Here is a 20,488-nt window from a genome sequence, read left to right as displayed (position 1 = left end):
ACTGGAACAGGTAGCTCGGAGAAGTTGTGGATGCCCCATCCCTAGAAGTGTTTGAGGCCAGGTTGGATGGAGCTTCGAGAAGCCTGGTGTAGTAGAAGGTGTCCCTGCCCATAGCAGGAACTTTCTATGACTCTGAGATCTCTATAAAAAGTACTTCACTCTAGCAACACTGCTATACAGAAGAGGTTCATTACGTGATTATGCAGGCAGTCAATTAAGTAACTCTTCTAAGCAGGTACATCTATTTAATCAACAGCAGCAGTGACATATTCTTCTGCATGACCTGCATTACCAAACTATTGATTTAAATCATTACAAACTCCAGCTATCACTCTTCCAAATCTCTTACAGGTGTACTTCTTCATTAGGGTCCTGCAACTAATTTATTCCCAAACTGAAAATCAAGCATGCCCTTGTAGTATTTTGGCAGAGGTAGAAAGTACTGTGTATGTAATCTTATCTGAGAGAGTGAGTCTAAAGTGAAAAAGATCTTAACCACAGTGAAAGCTCACATAATTCTCACATAAGTATGCTGAAGAGCAAAGAGGAATCATATTCCACCATAATTGGCCACTCAGTTACGTGTTGCAGTTCTAGATTTGTAGCAGGAGTTCTGAAAAGCACAGCTAGTCACAGACATGTAAGGGAGCCCTTTGGCTGCTATGTCCAGTGCTTCCAGGGAGATGGTTGTGGGCTCAAGGACTCCTCCACATCCCAAGGAACATCTGCAATTATGCTCAGCCCCACTGACGGAAGAGGAGGAAGTTCAAGATCAGTGAAGGTGTTCCTAACATTGTTCCTTAAATGAATGTGAAAATCAGCTGTGGATTTGTCCAAATGACAGGTAGTGCAGAAGTGAAACTTTAATCTCATTGCTCAAGAATTTAAAACTGGAATCAAAATCAATAAATGGTTTTTACTTTTTCATATATTTTCTTGGTTTTTACTGCCCACAAGTAACTATGAAGTATTTATTTTCTTCCTAAGAAAAATACCCCAAGAAAGTTTTTAGAAGGCTGCTTGGAAGTAATAACAATTTTTTATCTCAGTTCATGTCAGGCAGATTGAAGTACTTACACATGAATCAAATTCTGCTCTCAAATACACACACAAGTCACATTAGAACAGTGTAAATACACAGAGGTCAAATTTGGCAATTGAAATACACTTGGAAAATGAAAACTAGCTGACAAAGATAATAAAACAGAGGAAAATAATTCATTTTAAATATCAAAATACTGACTAATATTTTAATTTATTTTCTACTTATCAGCAAACAAAGACTAAAGCATGAGTAAAATATTCTTTCTGCTGATGGAAAGAATGACATCACCTTCTCTAGAAAAATACCTGAGCTATTTTTAAGCTCTTCTACACTTTTATCATAAAAGTTTAAATTGGATTTTATTGTTGGAAATGATCTGGAAAAAAAAAAAAAAAAGGGCAATTTTAAAGGCTTGTTAAAAAGGATGATTGCAGCCCTTTAATCACTTGAGCCAAAAGGTAATTGAGAGAAAGTTGTTGATATACAGCAGGATGTGGGAAGAGATCCAGAAGGTACTTTGCTTTCTTGGGAAATGTTACATGCTGTTCCCAAACCATGGAAATTTACAGAATCCTTCCTTTCTTCCAAAGCTCCAACCTCTCTGTATATTCTCTGCATAAACTGCCTATCACTGTGAAAAATACTTACTATTATTTATTTCAAGCTGTTCCAGCTATGGCTGCCACCTACAGATATACACAGAAATACTGATTTGTATTTCTCTGTTTAGTTCCTTGTTTCTATTTTAACTGTTAGTCTGAACCAAAGTCCCAGAGGAGATATAAGACTCCCCCCTCCCCCTCAACTTTTGAAAAACAATGAAAAATAAAGACCCCTCTCTGCCAGAATGATGATGCTCTTTGGCAGTGTCAGACTGAACAATTTAAACTGAAAAATAGTAGGTTTAGATTGGATACAAGGAAGAAATTCTCTACTGGGAGGTTGGTGAGACACTGGCATGAGTTGCCCAGTTCCCTTCCTGGGAGTGTCCAAGGCCAGGTTGGATGGGGCCCTGAGCAACCTGGTCTAGTAAAAGGTCTCCCTGCTCAAGGCAGGCGGGTTGGAATGAAATATTTGAGGTCCCTTCTAACCCAAAGCACTCTGTGATTCTGTAAGTCTATGAATAAAGTGCTGGTGACATCAGAAAGTTTCTCTCTTCTGTCCACCCCTCAACTGTACTATAAGAGTCTATTTTTCTCTACAAGATATGCTTTGCTGATACTTCCAGTCCCTCAAAGCTGCAGAAAATCTGCTCTTTACCAGACCTTGCCTGGAGCATGCCTGGGCACTTTTTTACAGAACTCTCAAGAAGAGCTCTAAGAAGCCATAACTCTGGGCAGGCAAATAATTTTCTATAGTTCTGGTACTGAAGTATTATCAAATGATGTATAATGTTCAGTAGGAACCTCCCTCATCTGTACTGACTTTTATACATTCTGAGTATAAGAACAGTAGGATTTGTTATGGTTTATAACTGCCTAAAAGGTTTTTTACACTATTACAGGGCATGTGTGTGCCACCAGCATGACACTATTGACAAATTTCAAGTGCGGGCTCCAATCTATGCAATAAAAATAGCTTTGGGATGAAAGTATTGTTAACATAAAAATTCCTATCATCACCAAAGCAACAATTTTTCTCCCAACTCATTTTTAGGCCTCTAAGTGAAGCCATTTTAAGTGGATCTTTTATTCCCAGAGTGCTTCTCTAAATGCTTTGCTTCAGCAGGCAGGGCTTTAATCCATATCAGGGCTCTTCTAACTTGCATCAGGCAGCATGGCCTTCATAAACTAAAAAATAAAGGAAAATTATTCTTCCACTTAAGATGGAAAGACTTATTTTTATGCCACTTTTAAAAGAACACACTGTAAAACTACTAAACACTGCAAGTGAAATAATAGAAAAGCACAGGGGAGAAAAAAAATCCCACAGACTGTGGAGGTAGTAGAAATAGTCCCTTTTCAAAGAGAATATAAACCAAACCAGTCTCTGTTTCTCTGAAGCAGAAAAGAGAAATCTGGAGAGTACATTTATAAGATTTAAAATAACCAACTAGTAAAACATTTTAAAAATAAAACAATCTCACAATGAAAAACATTATTTAATTCCTTCAGCTCTGGACAACCTCATTAACAACACAGGAACTAAAGAGAAATGCAGATAATCAGATTATCAACACTAGCAAATAAGTACAGCCCCATTATTTATCATGGCATTTCAAACCAAATATTACCTAAGATATACATAAGTGGACCAATTAGTCTAGCAGATAAAACCAGATAAAGTATCTAGTACTTAGGCAACCATGGAAGCATCTCTGCATGCACCACCCATGGTCTTACTATAATAATATATAAATACTGCATAAATACCCATGATCATCAAAATAAAATAAAATAAAATAAAATAAAATAAAATTAAATTAAATTAAATTAAATTAAATTAAATTAAATTAAATTAAAAGAAACATATGAACAGCAATGTCATCCATGACAGTCAAATCAATTCTTCATTTCCAAGTATCAGTGGAAATATCTGTAGCCTCACAATGTTAATAAATCAAAAAAACATAAACAACACAGACATCAGAATGTTTATGCAAAGAATCTACATTCCTATAAAAAGTTCTTGATTCTGTATAGCTGCCAGGATTAAAAATCAACCTGATAGAGACTGAATCAGATGAAACATAAACCTAATTCATATCAATAATTTTCATTTTTTTCCTTATCACCAAGGAAATGACACTGATGTATCATTTCTTACAAAAGCTGTAGTTATTCCTGTGAACATAGGTAGAGTGAGCTCACCCACCCAGAATCTTGTGAAATGCCTAATGACCAGTTACCAAAAAATCCTCCTACTTCCTATTTGACATTTGGAGGGTTCTTCAACACTTTCAGTAATTTTTCTCCTTCTGAACTTATTACCTATCAAATATACTACGAAACAGAAGCATTCACACCAGCCTTCTTGGAAGACATTTTGACTGATATTCACAGGCTCATTATGTCTACATGACTATGAATAATTGGTTAAAGATGGATCTTGAATTCCATCTTACAGGAGCAAGTGAGGTTCTAAGACACCACCACTATTTACAAGACAGCAGAGTTACTACATAAGGAGGAAGGATGCTCAGAAGGGCAAAGACATTTGCCTAAACTAAAAATATTTGACAGATTAAACTGTCTCTTTCCTGTGAATACTGTCATTTTAAAATTGAATAGGACAGAGTTAACTTTGCTAAAAGTCCATTTAAAAAATTAATAGTTTATAATCAAGATTTATATTTTTATATATTCATATTTTCATTTAAAGTTTTCCACCATTTTGATTTCAGCAGGAAAAAGCAAGCCTACACAATACCTTTAGCAGAGCAAAGTTGTCCAGAAAAAAATACGAGTGGATGACGTTAAAAAAAAAAAATATTTCTTTCCTCCATCTTATTAGCTTTGGGACATAGTTTCATCAGTTGTGCTATTGATTCATTATATAATTGGAAAGTTTACAGGTGCACAAATATATTTTTTCATAACTGCTGCCTTTTTAAAGACAAAGATCCTCTTTGTAGATTCTTTCAGAATTGCATTTTCAGGTTAAAGGTAAATGAAGGAAGGAGTTTTTTTCTTTGAATAAGGGTGAATTTTCTCCTAAGCACAAGTTTAGTTAATTCATGTGATTTAATTAACAACATTGCTTTCTGTGATTAGTCCAATATTTTAAAAATACAATATAAACCTAAAGTAAATGCTTAGAAATATAGGTGAAATTCTCTTTTTCAGACCAAGGTTCTGAATGGTAAGATCAAAGATGGATTGAATTACTCAGAATAGAGTAATTTTCACTTTGATTGTTTTTCAGATTGCTGCTGTAGTAGAGATGATGACAGCTGGTACGAAGTTGTCTGATCAGTGATACTAGAATGCAAATACATGCCAATACTTTGCATGCTTACAATCAGAGTTATTTTTGCATATGCCTTTTGACATCTCAGCATGCATGTTGACTTGAATTGACATACTCTCTTTTTTATTTTCTGGTATTATATTTAAATGCAAAGCTAAGAACAGAATATAAAATCAGAAAAAAGAGGGCAATAGAGAAGAAAGAGGTTCAGCTCATAACTGAAGTTAAATATTTAGTTCTAGTAAACAATATATTTAAGTAACTTTGCTGTACCCAACTTCATAGTTGTTCAAAGGGATGACAGTCATTTTGGGATAGTTATGAGTATACTGAAAAGAAAATTCAAAGACTGAAAAGTAGTGTAATAAACATTTATAAGCTGCTTGTCTTACCAGGTGGCAATGGCTGACTAATTTGGAGCACACCATTTTATCAGAAACATATTTAGAGCTGACTAGTCTACATGTAATTTGAAATACAATTTATACAAGTTGTAGCTTTTGATGAAAGTTATATGTTTGTAAAGGATTGCACAGGGTTTTTGTCAATCAGTTAATTTAGTCAGAACTGTGAATCAGACTTCAGTGCAATGTTTTGAAAAATCAATCACCTCTAAACTATCTCCAGACAGTGTAATGTGAACTGTTTTGCAAAAATCCTGACTCTGAAAGACACAATTCTAAATCATTATGGATGAGAAATGACAATTAGGAGTAATCAATGTTTCAAAAAAGAACCTGAGTGCAAAGGAACGATTCAAACCAATTGATTTTATGGTTGCAGCCATAAGTAAAAAAGCCATAAGTAAAAAAGATTATATTCTTAATGGCAGATTCTTTGTCTTGGTTAGAAAAGAAAATGAAATAATGAGGCTTGCATTAATAAAATATTTGTACTAGATTTAGCTGTGAAAAACTTCCTCTTCTGTCACAGGAGGATGGGTATGAGCCCATAAGGGGACAGAACAGCAACTACAATGGAAACCAGGGAAGTAGTATTGAGTTAAAATAAATATTCAGTCTAATTAGACTCGTACAACTTTTCATTCCTCTTGTTGTTTTTTTTTTAGAAAATTATGAGGCTGTGACTAGAATTCTTAGAACAGAAGCTATGTAATGCTATATGTGACTTTCACAGCCAGCAATCACAGGCTACTGAGAAAGCATATGTGACTTACTGCCCATACCATATGGTTAATAATCTCAACATCACAAATCGTTCTGGTCTTGCATGGAAGCGTTCTGAACACTGTGGGATAAAACATGAAGTGGGGAGAGAGAAATGGACACGTGTGCTACAGATTGCCTCAGTAAAAAACAGAAATGCAACTCTAGACTTAACAGAAGATGATAGTATCCAACAACAAAGAGGATGAGCAGAAGGAGATAAACCCCCACATCTTCTCTTTTTAACCAGCACAAACCCCTGTACTCATGATGCAGTGTTTCAGAAGACAGACAATGAATGTTTCATGTGGCTGATTAGAGAAACATGTGTAGCAGTGTTGACAATAACACAGCATGATGTTGGGTTAAAACAGACAAACTGCTCCTACTTATTTGAATCAATGACAATGTGGCTCACTAAAAAGTATCAGATAAAAAGCAACATGAGTAATGACAAAACTGAAGAAAGATGTTAATACCTTTCACTCTCTGAAGATGCTGCGAAACATGTGAGTATGGGTGCAGGTGTGCATGTACAGCCAGATGGAAAAACATTTGCTTGAACCTCCAAATTCACTGGGTAATAATGATGTTAACACCTCACCCACTATTTAACACTTCAGAGTGATGAAAGTATGATGCAGCTAGACTTCTTTATCTTTGAAACTTAATTTGCTAATCCTAAAAATTTTAAAAGTTTCTCCTTTCTATGTTCAACTCTCTGATAATCTACTTAGCTGTTCAGAGAGTGTGATATATGAGAATAAATCATGCTTTCTTCACAAAAAGTGAGATATGGCCTAATGAGTGTTAGAGTGTCGTCTCCTAAATTACTTTCAAAGGTATGAGTTATGGAAAGGCATAAAGGCATATGGAGATAAAGCAGACTTAAAATGCAAGTCCTCACCCTCACTTCCTATCCCTCTTTCACTTCCTGGACAGACCCCAAAACTCTGAATTTGGACCCAAGCCATGGAAGCCATTGGATTTCTAATCTCTTCTGACACTGCCCACAGATTCAGGTTTTTTTCAGATATTTTTGGTTTTGTTTAGCACATACTTGGGTGCTGAACCCATCTGTGATCCAGCTGTCTAATGCAAAGTGCCCAATGCTAATTGAGAGGCCTCTGGAAAGCCAAGATGCCTGTCTGGAACAGGCAGATTATGACACAGGGTCTCAGAAAAGACCCACATGCTCTGTAGCAGTAGCCAGTGACTGGGGGGTACCCTACAGCTACTGTACATCTAGAATAGCACTAAATGCCTAGGTTTAGGTAGCAGAATATCATGCCTCATGGCTGGTGACACTCCCTATCAGGGAGACCTTGAGAGTTTTATCATCTAAATCCCAGGATTGATGGCGTAGCCAAGGGAAATTCTAATTATACTCGTTTTGTCCCCTACTAGAAGGGGACTGCAGTCAGATCAAAGTGTGTCATGCTAAGACTCCTTACATATCCATTACAAGAGGGTTGGGAGGCTCCCCCTTGTTTAGGTGTGAGCTGATTTCCCAGTTAAGACATCTCCATTACATCCAATGCTTAAGGAAGAATGATAGGCACAAACTGGAGCACCTTTTGGTGGCATATTCCACAGCCAAATCAGGAATGTTCTTGAAAAGCATTGCAGCCACTGATTTGGTTTTCTTCTAAAGAGAATCTGTTTCATGGGTACCACAGTTGTTCTCAGATATAACAGACAGTAAATGAAGTTTACCAAGGTATTTGCTTCAAAACCACATTATTGTTTTGAACCATATTGTTAAGCTAGACCTGGTTACAATACTCATTCAAGACTTAGATTTAGGCCAGGGCCACTAATTCAGACCATTTATATGGTTTTATCAACTTCACTTTTTGGTGTAGTAGTTTCCATGATTCAGAAAACATTATCTTTTTTTTAAAAAATGCACCTCTCCTGCTTTTGTATGTAACCCAAAGCTCCAAATCATCACGGGCACCTGGTAAAAATTCATTAGGACAGCTCAGAGTTGATGGCCACCACCTGATCTTCCATAGTTTCAAGTTCCGTGCATTTCAAGTTCCAGCTACAATTAAAGTATTCGAAAAACCAAAGAGGTTTCAAGGAAAGTGATGGCTGAGTTATAATAACCTCAAGCTGATATTTCAGTAACTTCAAGAGACAGCAGCTAATGTAGAAATATTTTGGTGACCACTAGACTAAAATAGCCTGGTTTTAAACAATTTTGTAAGGGTGAAGTTATTATCAGGCTCAAGCAAATCTTGTATTCACCCATCTGGAACTGAATATAAAGAGACACCCTCTACAAAATCAGAATTTGTCTGAGTAGCTCGCCTCATTATTTTCTCTTCCCCAATCTACCAATAACACAACACACAGTGCTTATTTGTCCAGTGCCACAAGAGATCTATCACAACTTAAATAAATAGTATAGAATGGCTGATTCCTTTCATATCTATTTTTTATTGAAAGGTGTAATGGACAGCTAGTGAAATGGCAACTCTGTCAAATCACATCCACATTCATCATTATCATGGTCTCAAAGATGCTCTTGGTGTAAAGGGGCAAGTGTCAAAACACTTGTAGCATGCAGAAGGCTCCTGTTTTTGGTTTAGGAGTCCAGAAGCACTAACTGGCAGGGTATGTTCTGTCAAATTTGGTTCTAGGGTATCTTTGAGGTATAATCATACCATCCATCCTCCTTTTCACATATTCCAGCTGACTGTATGGGATTAATTTAGTTACTTTAACTTTCATAGAGTCTACCCAAACCATTCATACTACCCTGTGCTGCTGGGATTTTTTTTATAAATGACTCGATAAAGATTCAATCAATCCAGCTAAACCCAAAAAGGCATAGTTTTGTTAAGAACACAGAATCCTCCATTGATCAGAAATCCCTACGGAAACCTCTGATTCATACAGGAGCATGGTAAACACAGAAGGGCTGTGTCTAATTTGGTGAAGAAGCTACTTCATGCTGATGCAATACCAAACCACACAAGAAGTCAAGTTTCAAGTTTATTCCTACCAATTAATTTGGAAGGTATAATGCATTTTCCTCTTTAGTAAACAATCTTTTGTTTTCCTTGGAGATACCAATATTTGAAAATTGATAGCAGAAGCAGAAAATCAGCCTATAAACTAATCATCTTGTTTAGAGCAAGCTATTAGTGAATGATCAAATCCTGCATGAGATTTTTGTAGTATGGAATAGCTCAGGAGTAAATGTTCTTCATTATTTGAGGGCAATGCATAGCACAAATACACAAAATAACATAAGCATTGCAGTCCCTAAGATGCAATCTCATTTACTACTGCTCATTGTGGGGGAAATGGTTGCTTGGAATTTGGCTGACCTTTACAACACCCATGGGCAGCTCTCTCAGACAGTTGGGTTCTTCCATTGTGCTTTAAAATCCAGTTCATTTCTGAGTGGGAAAAAATTTTCATCAAATCAGTGGTTGTTCAACAAATTATAACATTTTTCTCTTTGATGTAAAATGAAGCAACTTTAAGAATAGTTTCAAGGCTTGTTGGAAATTATTCTAATTACAAACACTTTATTACAATGTCCTAGCACAATCAGCATGAATTGGTTTTTATAGTTACCCTTCTTTTCTCAGGCTGCAGTGCAGCTGACCTCCCATAGCTGGGCACCAGTCTGAATTGCAGCAGTGAAGCTGTGAAGAGAAACTATGGGGATGCTCTGGAACCCATACTTTGGTCAAATGTAGGAAATGTTGGGACTGCTAACTTTGCAGTCTACAATCAACTTTTCTACCCTTTACTGCCATTATCACAAGTTAACTCCTATAATGTCCTGATTCCTGATCAGCATAAAACACACATTAGAAACATCAAAACTGGTGAAAAATGAATGATGGGAAAGAAAATAAGGTTTCCTTCAGGTTTTATCAACACTTTTTAATAATATGTGAATTATATATTAATCAATTAGTAGTAAGTACTGTTTAAAGAGATTTAATGCTGCCTCTTATATAAAAAAACCACCCTAATTTTCAGTTACTGATTTGTTTTAGCCTGCTTACGTAGGGCCACTAGAATAAAAAGAGGAATGCAAGGGATGTTTTTTCTGAAAATTCTAATGTGAAAAGACAATCATTCACAGCTTTGATATTAAAAAAACATAGCAAAGAAGACAGAAGCACTGCACATCACTCAGTTCAGATGACTTTAATTTGAAGTCTTGGGAAGAAATTAATCATTGCTGTAAGTAGGCAGAGCACAGCTGGGAGTGGCTGAATTGTGCTTGCCACCAAAGCAAACTGAACAGCACTCTGTGGGGCAGCTCAGCTGGATTCCTGAGCAGTGAGAGGCTGCTAACCATCACAGCTTTTAAAACACCACAGTAGTAAAAGCCCACAAAATGGCTGCAAGACAGTGTTTGGTCTCAGACCCAGTGGGAATTTCCTCAGATTTCAAATAGTGGGGGCCATATGCCAAGATCCCTGCAGCACTTCCTAGCTTGAAAGTAAACAGCTGAATGTATTTGGCACAGTTTTTACTATGGCTACTCAAGAAGCTTTTGTATGAGTTTGTACAGCTATCATAGCACTGGAATTAAGCAGAATTCTTTTATAAGTCAGTAATTTTTTGCCAAATCTCTGTGAAGTTTGTATAGGGAAAGTATGAATTGACTAAAAGCTGACCTTAAAAACAGATAAAAAACATGAAGGAATTTTTACTCATCTCAAGCAGAAATCACCCTCCAATCATTCTTCTATACACAAGGACAATACTTCCAAGTGTGGTATAAAGTAGGATGTGCCTTTCAAAATTCAGGAAGGACTCTTTTTTCCTTTCCTGTATTAACATATTTCCATCACAATCTTAATGTTGTCAATGTTGCAGTTACTCTAAGAAAGACACTTTATTTTCTAATATATTATCAAAGCAGGTAGGTGCCAAAAATGCAGATTAGCCACCCCGTGGTCATTCTGGCATGAGAAAGGCCAGGTTCAAACATCATGCCAGAACCCCTTGGTCTGCAGCTGACTGACACCTGGACATACTGCAGATGATGCCTGACTTATCTTCAAGACTGAGATTACCAAAACATTACAGCACTGAGCAGTATCGACACATCTACTCCAGCAGCTGTTTTGCTGGCAGACTCCAGGGAGATCTCTTATCGTAATCTCATAATGAGATATTAACAGCAACCTCAGAGAAAATAGCTTGCTCTTTCTCAGAGAGGAATTGTCAGTTAATGTGAAACTCCATTTATGGTAGTGTACAGGATGGAAATGCTGGTGGCAAGGCAGGTGTTCCCCAGCTCCTTCTCTGCAAGTGGGAAGGTGCTCCTGAGCTATGTCCTTCTTTCAATGGCAAAACCTGAACATTTAAAGTCCAATACTTGGCCAACAGAAAACTGAAACCAAGACAATGGACTTTGACTTTTGTATGAGGAATAATAAGAAAAAAAAATATTTTTGCCTGCCAAATGAGAAAAGGCATTGATCCTGTGTGAAAGGATAGTGATGCTAAAAGTTCAGTTTGCTGCAAAATAGAGAACAAATGAAGTGGACTAATTCTAACAGAAGGGACCAAGTCAAAGCCCAGTCCTCTCAAAAGCACACAAGGCTCTTCTTTCTTGTGTCTGTTAAAATGTTCTCAGATATTTTCTGGGGAAAAAAAAAGTCTTTGTTCAAGGTTACTGTTCTTAGAATTCATAATATCTGAGCTTTTTAGAAAAATCAGTGTTTCTCAGAGCAGTGTGAAACCTTTCCACCTAGGTTCAGTTTCTCCCAGGCATTGTATATGTGTATATTGAAGCCTATCTACCAGATAAAAATCAATAACAATGCAGGTCAGATGCACAGGTGGCAAAAGAAAAAAAGACTGCATGAAAGAATAAACATTCAGAGAACCAAGGATGCCTATTGCCGGCTGATTTCTTCACGGCTCCTAAACTTACAATAGATCTCTCAGATATTGATCCTTTTTCCTTGTACCAAAGAGATGAACAATCCCACTGAAGTTTTCAGGAACTGGCGGATACTATGAAAGGCTTTTCACAAGAGCACTGATAAAGTTCCTTGCCTGTTTCTTCAGCTGAAAGATCATATGGCTTCACTGTTGAAAGAAACAAAACAGCAAACATACACTGAGGAATTACTTTATGGTGAAATAAGTATTCAGGCTGACCTTGCCTTCCAAATGCAGAGAATCACATTGTTTCTGTATGAAAAGCAGGTCTGTATTGGTTAGGTTTGCAGAAAATAACCATCATTTTTATCAAAAATTCTGAAGCTCTTACAAGCCTATATAACCAGAGATTTGATGGTGGGCTGCAATAGTTAAATTGAGCTAGAATGAAAAGGAATTCTTTCAGCCCCCCAGAACACAAGGAAGAATCTGGGAGCATTTTTGACAAATTAGGACTGAACAAGTAGGATAGAAGTGAGTAGGCATTGTTAAGAATGCCTTCTCTCAAGGTAAATATATCTGTTTACTCTGATAACACAAATGAGCAACTTCTCTCTATTAGATAAGTCAAATTCATTTAAAACTGTACTAGGTACTGAGTCTCTATCAAGCTTAGTATAAGCAGAAAAATAATCTAAAAAGAGTAAGGAAAATTTATATATCATGGAAAGATTTTAAAATCTCCTTTTTTTGCTCTCCCATATTAAGGATATTGGAGTCATTATTTTCCTCACCAGTATAAAAGAAAAAAGAAATAATTCCATGTCTTCATGCATCTAAATCCTCAAGTTGGATTACTTGGGACTTGAGCCAATAGAAGAATCAAAGGAGTCAATGGGAGGGCTAAATGATGCTTTGATATCTAGCAAGGTAGTGTTTTCCTCTCAGATGACAGGCTGTTCATAAGGAGCTACAGGACTTCTATATAGCCCTTCCCTAAAACAACTGCTGAGTGCATGAAAAGGATACAAGAAGATGGCAAAATTTTTTTTAATCAGTTTTTCTAACCAGTTACATAATCCTTGGTTGTTGTATACTAGTGATATTATCCAAAGCTATACTAGTTTAGCATTCTGAACAACACTATCTCTTCCAAGACTTGTTTCTCAGCAGAGAGCTGAGCTTGTCCCAGCAGAGAGCCCTGTAGCTGTATCTGTCCTGCTTTTCCCAAGACACTGGCCCAGAGGCTGGTGGCTCTGGTTTGTCTCAGCTGCAGGTCCCGAGGCAGATGCAGACGTCAGCACTGGCAGTGCAGCCTGGCTGGGGAGCAAGCTGGGGGCAGGGGGAAGGTCTGCAGCACTGCACCCTGTCCAGGTCTGCAGCACTGCACCCTCTCCAGGACTGCAGCACTGCACCCTGTCCAGGTCTGCAGCACTGCACCCTCTCCAGGACTGCAGCACTGCACCCTCTCCAGGACTGCAGCACTGCATCCTGTCCAGGACTGCAGCACTGCACCCTGTCCAGGACTGCAGCACTGCACCCTGTCCAGGACTGCAGCACTGCATCCTGTCCAGGACTGCAGCACTGCACCCTCTCCAGGACTGCAGCCTTTTGAAGTTACACCTCTGGGGGCTACCAGCCCTTGCACCCCACACGCTGAAGCACTGCCAGGGCTGTGTGGTCACACAGACCCAAGGGTAGGCTCATCTGGTCTCAGCAGCAGGAAAAAGGCTAAAAGCTTTTCCTCTTTTCCCCACTGAATTAATTCTTGGTATGCGAAGTACTCCCTTCACAAAGAGAGTATACTATTTAAATGTCTGAAAGGCTGAAGCCTAATGTGGGCAAAAGATGCATTTTTTCTTATTATCTGAGGTTGGCAGACTTGTACTTACAGATGAACCAACTCATTTTCCTGGGCAGAGAGACAAATCAAATCCCTAGAGCTTCATACCACAGGAAATGCTTTGGAATGTATTCCAAGTGGTCCTTTATAAAATAACAATGCAGTTTTGAGCCAGCAGCTACTCATCAAAGTATTGATCCCTTCCTAGCATAACAACATCTTGTTTAGATGATGACATAATGTTTCCTGTAGAGCCAAGGGCACCTCAGCCCCTCTACAGACATGCTTGAGCACACTGAAAAGAGCAATGAGATGCAGTGCTGATGAACAGCTTTTTGCCTTCAAGAAAGGAGAACTTGAATGCAAACAAGACTTTCTTAATATATATGTTTGTTTCCCATTTTGAGATGGGTGAAAACAAAAGGACAAGTTTCCACCTTATAAATACAACAGAAAATTTCCAAAGCTAATTTATACAGTGAAAGGTTACAGAACAGCAAGGGTGTTAGGAAAAACATCATGACCAAATTCAAAGCCTACTAAAGGCAGTTTTATCCTAGATCCATCATTTTTAAAAACTAGACAAAAACTGTGTGGTGTTTCTCTGCGATAATAATTTCCTCATTAATGTTACTGGTTTTCAGCATACTGGCAGCTATTAGCGATGAAACAAAGTGGACGTTTTCTTCTATTGTGCAGTATGAAAGAGAGAAAATTGGGATACTATAAAAAATGCATATAGCTGCTGCTGTGGTGATTTATTCCTTTGCTGTCCCCATATATTCACACTTCAACTGTGTAATTATTTAACTATGAAGAAATTGCCTGTTACTGTTTCCAAAGGAAAAGGTTCCAAGACAGACCCCCTCCCATAAGCCATGTTAGAGAAGGTGCCAACTCTCCTGACTTCTCAGTGGTGACAGAGCAAATTTCCAGACAGAAGTTTAGATTTTGGTTGTACTAAAACCTATGCAGAGTCATGTGGACTCCTCTCTTCACTACACAAACAAAGGAAAGCTCATTTTGACACTTTAGATGGCAATTTAAATAAATTTGTTCCATTAAATTTCCTTTTTCCAGAAAGATGAAAAATTCACTATTCTTGGTGATACTATAACAAAACCACATTTTAATTTCATTTCTGAATAAGAGTAAGCATCTGCATTTAATATGCATTCATATATATACATATGCCATATCTAAAATAATGTAATACTGTTCAGAATTCAGCCAGAGTTGAGTAATATCAAGAAATGAAAAACAGTATAGTTTTGAGAGCAATTTATAAGTTGTGCCGTCCAAGGGATGGTTATGATCATCTCCTCTGATTTTCTGCACAAAAAACCATAGATTTTTCACACAGTAAAAACCTCAGTTAACACTGATGAATTATAGCTAAAACAGCAAAGTTTTCAGCAATATAACTGAAACTAATAACACTTTCTCTAGTATTACTTTTCAACAACTAATTCATGTTATGACTCTGCTACATTCTGGAGTAGTGATTGCCATTATCTTACTTGAAACTTTTAATTTTTGCCACGAGTGATTTTGAATTTTTAGAGCATTAGTAAAAATGTTGGCTAGCATTGACTGAGAACTGGTACAAAGAGAAGAGCATCACATACAAATTTATATAAGTCATGGACAACAAAGATAGTATGGGATCAGACAGAAATAATAATTACAATGTTATTAATATGGGAACAAGAATACAGTATGACATGAGCTTTTTTTTTTAAATTTGGGTTTGTAAAAGAACAGACAAAGCTTTGTCTGGTAGAAATCTATCTGTTCTTTCCTTGGCTACATTAATGAGTCCAGTGTAAGACACAATCTCCTTAAGCAAGTCTTTCCTCTCACAAAACAAAACCAAGAAGGAAAAAACATAGAAGTTTTCAAACTTCATTAGCATTCTAATATTGTTCCTGTCCTACAGGCCGTTGCTGAGTTTCAGTGTTGGAGAGATCTTTGAAAAATTACACATTTAATATATTTATTTGCTCTGGTTACTTGTGAAATCTTATTTTATGATTAATGACCATGATTATGATTTAATGACCATGCATACTAGAATTGTTACCACTAAACTTCAAGATTTCAGTAAAAGAGATTAAACCTTTGAGCTCTTTCAATTTATAATGGCCATAAGTTCTGAGAACTTTCTGTCATTACCTTATCATTCTCTCTTCAAAACTTAGGAATTCTCTGGTGGCTTTACATCACTATTTTCAGTTCATTTCTTGCACTAAGATTGCCAGTCCTAAAACAACTGTCAACACCATTCAAGCAAAATTGCAAATTTTCATTTCAAGGTTTAGAAGCTAAGCTGTTCTCTTTTATTACTTTACAACATGATGCTACATGCTGTGTTATACCAAAAAGTGATAAGAATAGAAAAATGCTTAAATCTTGCTTTTTAGTCTGAGTTTTCTTTTTTTCACTTACCTGAAAACTGTCTACAATTCCTACCCACTTCTCAAAAGTAATAAGATCTAAAAAGAAAAAAAATGCAGGTTCTGGGTTTTTTTTTCCCCCCAATTCCCCTAACAGTATTAAATATGGGACAACATTTATCATCTTCAGCTAAAGTCTACTTTGTAAATCCAACTCACTAACAGAATATACCTCTTGGATAAGGAGCAGCAACACCAAAAAGCAAATGTATAAAATACTTTGTTACCTTTATCATATATTTTCACCCAAAAATCTGTACCTACTCCCATTTTCTTTGCACTATAATTTTGCTTATGTCTCTTTCACTGGGCTCTCAACCTCTCTGCTACTAAATCCTAAGCCTTTCCAACACTCTCACTAGTAAAATGGGCAGCTCAGCCAACAGCATTACCCCAGGAGCACTCAGTAACTCTTTTCTACTTAAAGTCATGCTGGAAAGACTGTTACTGGGATCCCAGCTGAATTATCTTCATTACCCTAGTTGCTCACGTTTACATTTGCTCTCCAACAAAAGCCTATACAAACCACAAAACCAGCAATAAATTTTCAATAATGGATGGTTATGAGACCTGATAAGACTTACCTCTTAATTAACAAATTCCATTCCTCTTTCAAAAGAAAAAGACGTGGCTTTGATACAACTCACTTGAATTGAATAACAACTATAATGTATTACACTGAAGATACCTCTGGAAATTACATCTATGCAATACACTGTAAGGCCAGTTGTAATTTTTTTTATTTTTGTATCTCCTCATCAAATCACAGTACTAAGCAGGTCTTCTGTAATCTCTAAAGTTCACCCAATATCTTGAGACCTTTTAACTTGAAGAAACATAAACTAATGCTCCAATGATTTTGCTTTTCACCTTGTTCTGATAGTAAGTTGAACGTGAAATTCAGAAACTGATATGACCTATATAATTTAAAGAAAATAAGTTTCTCTCAGCAATGAACATAAGAGAATTATCATGGCTCAGAGACAAATATACATTGATTTATTACTCTGGGCTTGAAGTTCTGTCATGCTGTAATGCTATGTTCAAATACTTGCTGTATGGAGGAGGCACAATTAGCAGGAATTTCAAGGAAATAGAAATACATTTGAAAGAGGACCTGTTGTTTTTCCCAACTTCTCTGTCTCCCACCCAGCACTTCCACTTAAAAAGTGTTCCTCTTTCTCTGAGTCATTTAAGCTGTAACTGCATATTGCATGAGACTTGAGGAAAGAGCATTTCTGCTGGTGAGCAGCAGTCCTTGGACACAGAGTGCAGCACCAGGTGACATCCAGCAGGCTGTGCCAGTTGATGTTTGGACACAGGTGAAAATAAAGCAAAAAACCTTCACCTAAAATGAATGAAACGTCAACATGAGCATTGCCACTAACAGTTTAGTGAATGACAACTTTTGAAAACTACCCACATCAATCACTCTTCTAGATGGAGAAACAAGACAAAGACATTTACCCCAAACTGTTGCCATTTGGTTCAATAAACTGTATTAGTTAGCATTAGTTTGACATTAGTAGTAGTTATGCTAAGGCTTGGTAGGCCACATGTAACCTGCAGATGAACTATACGGCAGATATTGCAATGTAAGCAGTGTAACTAGGAGATAATCTAGGAATGTACTTTTGGCAAAATTTAAATGTCAGAGAGATAATCGTACCAGGTAGTGAGAGAGAATTAAGAAATTATGATGATGAAGAAATCGTGTAGAAAACATATAAAAACCCTGTGATTTTTCTGTGAAATGGGGCTCTGTCTTTGGACGCTAGTCCACAGGCTCCCGGGCCCTCAATAAAGCACCGCATAAATGACTTCGGTTGTTTGTGTTTTCTTCGGATCGGGCAACAAAACCAGCACTTATTTATTTGTTTGTTTATTTCTTTCTTTCTCTGTTTCACAGCGTCCTTTCACTAATATTGAATAGAGTGTGAGTGTGCATGATTCCATACATTTGCATTACTAATGTAAATGTATTCTTGCAAATTTGCTATTATTTCCAGAATCTTTTTTAATTCATGTGTAATAGGAAAGACCATTTACAGAGAAAAAGTTACAAAATGCTGCAGTGATGGCTTCTCTTCAATGATAACTCTTTCTGGCCATTACCTTCTCATGCTGATTCCTTCTCTTTTCCTGGAGAAAAATCGCATGGCCCCGACAGAGGTCTTGTGACTAGTGATTTGCTGGACCATGTCTAACCTCTTGGAATGTAGCTATTACTTATCCTTCTTCTTTAACATCCCTACTTTCTTTCTTTCTTGGTTCTACAAGATTGCTTAAGCCTTTTATCTTATCTTGCTTCATATCCTTTTGTCCAAGTACCAAGTACTGTACACTCTGGGATTGTTTTCTACCCAAGAATAACTGTTGTCTTCCTCTCTCTGATTCTACCTGAGTTCTGATTTTGTTTGGTAACTTCACTCCATTTGCTCAGTTTTACTTCCAAGAACACTTTCTTCCCTGATATTCACATTAAAGTACATGGAGACAATGACTTGGTAGAAAGGCATGCCCATGGACCAGACAAAAGAGCTAACAGCAACCATTGTGTGCTTTAGAAGAACTTCCACGAGCTTGTTAGAGCACTGAAAATGTGCATACAATAATGTTTCAACATGGAAGTGTCTCATTAGAATTCACTTTATTTTTTTCTTATTGACTAAAGCAAACAGAAAAAATGCAGGTAGAGACATATGAACTTGTCAGCTTGTAGAGTGAGTTTAAGCCACACCTTACAGTTGCAGCATGTTGCTGACACAGCAGTGTAAGGATCAGCATGAAAAAGCACTCCCCAGCTTATGCAACTTTATCTGCAAATCCTCACGGTCTGAATGCAGCAGAGGAGTGTTGTTGTCAGCTTAGCTAATTATGTTTAGCACCAATCTATACTCTCACATCTGTTGTCAGAAAATCTTTTCCCAAGACACTGCTGCACCTCCACAGAGAAGCCCACCTGTGTAACTACACCAGCACAGCAGAAGTTTTCCAGAACACATGAGCTAAAACCCAAACTGAATGTCCACCTGGATGCCCAGCTCACCAGCTATCACACTAAATAAACATCTCAGTGCCCACTTTGTTCAAAACATTGCTAGTGCAAGCCACAACACTCCTAATTTTAGTCAGCCAAGAGCATGGCTACACGTGTACATTCTAGAACATACAGAAACTTCCCAAGCACCCTCAGTAACAGTCACCAGTTGTATGCAGTTACTTGATTCTGAAAAATGCTCAAGTTAAAAGAAGCACAAAATGGAAAAAAAGAAAGAAAATTTAATAGGGAAAAAAAACCATGAAGAAAAGGAAAAACAAAGAAGTCTACAAGCTACCCTGTAGCTCAATACATTATTTGACCATACTGGTAGCAGACCACTTCCTATTTATAAATTCTTGCATACAACTTTTCATGAAACAAAGCAAATAGTACAGTAGATTTTTTAATATTTTTTATTATTCTGAAATAACAGAAATTCCCATAAAAATGGTATCTGAAATATAACTGCAGTCCCCATGAGGCAAAGCCTAGTTAATACAGCTGTGCAGATTTGAAATAGCTGTTTGCATGCTCCTGAGGACTGTGCTCACCAGCTGCAGGTGAGTCCCAGTGGTGACTGCAGCACCTGGACACTGGCAGTGGAACCACGCCCTCAGCTGCTCATGCTACATTTCTGTAAAGTTAAGCAGTAACACTGCTAAAATACATGTTCAGACCAAATTCTCCTTCCATAGCTGTGAACTTACCTTCTTGTGATACTCAATTAGTACCATTTGATAAGTTCTCTTCAAGGACACACACTTTGCGGCCAGATCAACATGAGTGGTAGGCATGAAGAATTGTACCTAACCTACCTGATGAGGTCTTGAAAGGTTCCTCCTTCCAAATCCCTTGCATCTCCAGAACCTTGGCAACACAGGTTTGTGTCAGGGATAGAACAAAACTCAGGATAAGGAGAAAATATAAAAAAAAAATGGGAAGGGAATAAAAACATTATCCTTGCCTTCTTGAAAGTCAACAGCAGCCAGCTCTGTATTCAGGCCACAGGTCTAAAACTGGCAGCAGCCCTCCACAATAGCAGTGGAGGGTGTTTGCAGCTCTTAATACAAATGTAGCCCCGTTTGCAAGTCAGATGTATTCATGGCACAATCCATGCAACAGCCAACTGTTTCCCGTACAAAATTCTGAACC

Source organism: Pseudopodoces humilis, chromosome 5, assembly GCF_049639895.1.
Source record: "Pseudopodoces humilis isolate 2021_Gansu_Grassland_sample_001 chromosome 5, ASM4963989v1, whole genome shotgun sequence".
Lineage (NCBI taxonomy): Eukaryota > Metazoa > Chordata > Aves > Passeriformes > Paridae > Pseudopodoces > Pseudopodoces humilis.
The sequence above is the reverse complement of the archived record's forward strand: the minus strand, read 5'-3'. Positions refer to the sequence as shown.